This window comes from Meleagris gallopavo, chromosome Z (assembly GCF_000146605.3).
Source record: "Meleagris gallopavo isolate NT-WF06-2002-E0010 breed Aviagen turkey brand Nicholas breeding stock chromosome Z, Turkey_5.1, whole genome shotgun sequence".
In the NCBI taxonomy this organism is placed as follows: Eukaryota; Metazoa; Chordata; class Aves; order Galliformes; family Phasianidae; genus Meleagris; species Meleagris gallopavo.
Window position 1 is genome coordinate 64646957 of NC_015041.2, and position 1991 is coordinate 64648947.

Consider the following 1991-nt stretch of genomic DNA (forward strand, 5'->3'; position numbering starts at 1 on the left):
TCTAACCTAAACCTCCCCTGTCTCAGTTTAAAACCATTCCCCCTTGTCCTATCAATACCCGCCCTTGCAAGGATACCCCCTCCTTTTTATACACTTCCTTCAAATATTGGAAGGAATAACTTCGCTTAAATACTGAAATCACAGCTTACCTTCTTCTCTGACACTGGGGCAGTTGGGAGCAAGGAACACTTGAAAGATAGTGTGTCAACAGCTGAAGATGAGGTATGGCACACGAAAATCTAAAGAACTTACCAGCTACTGTTGTCTTCTTCCTTTATCAGGATTTGGGATAGCGTTAATTACAGCTAGCCCTTGTAGGCTCTGTTTGTATTGGCTATTCTGTTTACAATAGTAATGGAATTTTGAAACAAAATTCTAAATGTTTCCACTTACTATGTATTAGGTTAGCACATATCAACTAGATTTATTTTAAAGAAAATGGCACCAGAAATTCTGATCCATATACACATCAAAAATTAATGTAAACATAAGACTAAAGGAAGCTAAACAGTGAAATATATAAATTCCAAGGACCCTTGGGGACACTGAATATTTTCGATTCACCAAAGCTGGAGCTGAGAGCTCTTGAATGACTGTGAGTGTTGCAGCTCTAAGGCTGATTTCCTCAAAAAATACCTACATATACTCTTTCACAGGTGACTCAGGCGCAAGAGATGGCAGAAGAAAATGGCTAATGCGAAGGAGAGCACAGAACGCTCTACCACTGGTTATGCATCTGTAAGCCCTTGTAAGCTGATGTGGTATGTATTGTCTTTGGTACTGAAATCTGTTTGTGTAAGTGCTTAGAACTGTGTACTTAATTTCATATTATTACTTAATGTATTTTTTTTTTATTTTATTTTTATACAAGAAATGTAAGTTTAGACAGACAACCAACACTGATACTAAGACCTGTCAGAAAAAAAGAAGCTATTACTGTCTGTCTAACTCATATCAAGACTGTCAAATGAAAGAAAATTGTGGTGGGTACAAAAATATGCATTCACAGCTCCAAGATGGTTAACATATTAGTCAAGATTAGATGTTAAAGATAGCTGACCTGTAGCCACTGTCAGAGTTTGTTAGATAGGTATCTCTGACAAATACCTTCAGATTGAATGCTTCTATATGCTATCTATTGAATTTTAGTCCATTTTAAAGAGATTCTGGTCTTGTTTGACTTTTGTGAAAAGAAGTCTACTGATGTGAAAATATACCATATATAGATGTTTAAACTGCAAATTAATAGGTCAGTGTGATGTTTGTGTATCAGATAAGCTATTACATAATTCCTCTTGCCATAATAATGTTACTTTGCCTTGACTGAGATATCTAAACCTAGTCCATCAAGCTTAGAATTGCTTTTACGATGAATGAACATATGAGTATTATAAAAGCTTCAGGGCTTTTCAGAACTGCAAGGGAAAATAATACTTTGCTGTATTAATATTTCATTAAAAATCTTCATTCCTGTAAACTAGGTCCATTGGCACAGAACTGATACAGATACTCTGCAGACACGGGTAGGTTATGCAGAAACATTAGCAAAATTGCACTTGCTGTTGCTATCAGTGTCGTGTCAACTTCACTGAATAAAGGAGACGCTCTGCGGAATGTTGGTTTATTTTCAATTTTAAGCATATAAGATCATTTTGTCCTTTGTTAAAACAAGGACATAAGCAATAGGAGAGATGTAAGATAAATTACATGGAAAAAACCACAAGTCTGTACAAAGTCTGTACTGTACAAACAGAAATACAGCAGATTTGCCTGATGCAATTAACTCTTTTTTTTTTTTCCCCATGTACAAGATTTATCTTATTTTTAATGGGAAGTGACATCCAGGACCCTGAGTCAAACACAGATTGAATACAGACTGAAATACATTTACTTTTTATTTATCTTTAACTGGCTATAAAGATGCACCTTTCAGCAGACTATGAAGACGGGTAAAGTACAGAGGAACTAGAAGGTAGCTTTTGCTTTTTTTT

General features: G+C 35.4%; 1 long non-coding RNA gene across 1 annotated transcript in view; it reads left to right on the forward strand.

Moving 5' to 3' along the window:
- Positions 1-1967, forward strand: part of LOC109364110 — a 25101-nt gene extending 23134 nt beyond the window's left edge. Inside the window, exons 4-6 of the long non-coding RNA XR_002110125.2 lie at positions 657-761; positions 1482-1523; positions 1812-1967. This is a non-coding gene — a long non-coding RNA (uncharacterized LOC109364110). The remainder of the gene's footprint in view (positions 1-656; positions 762-1481; positions 1524-1811) is intronic.
- Positions 1968-1991: the final 24 nt, after the last annotated feature.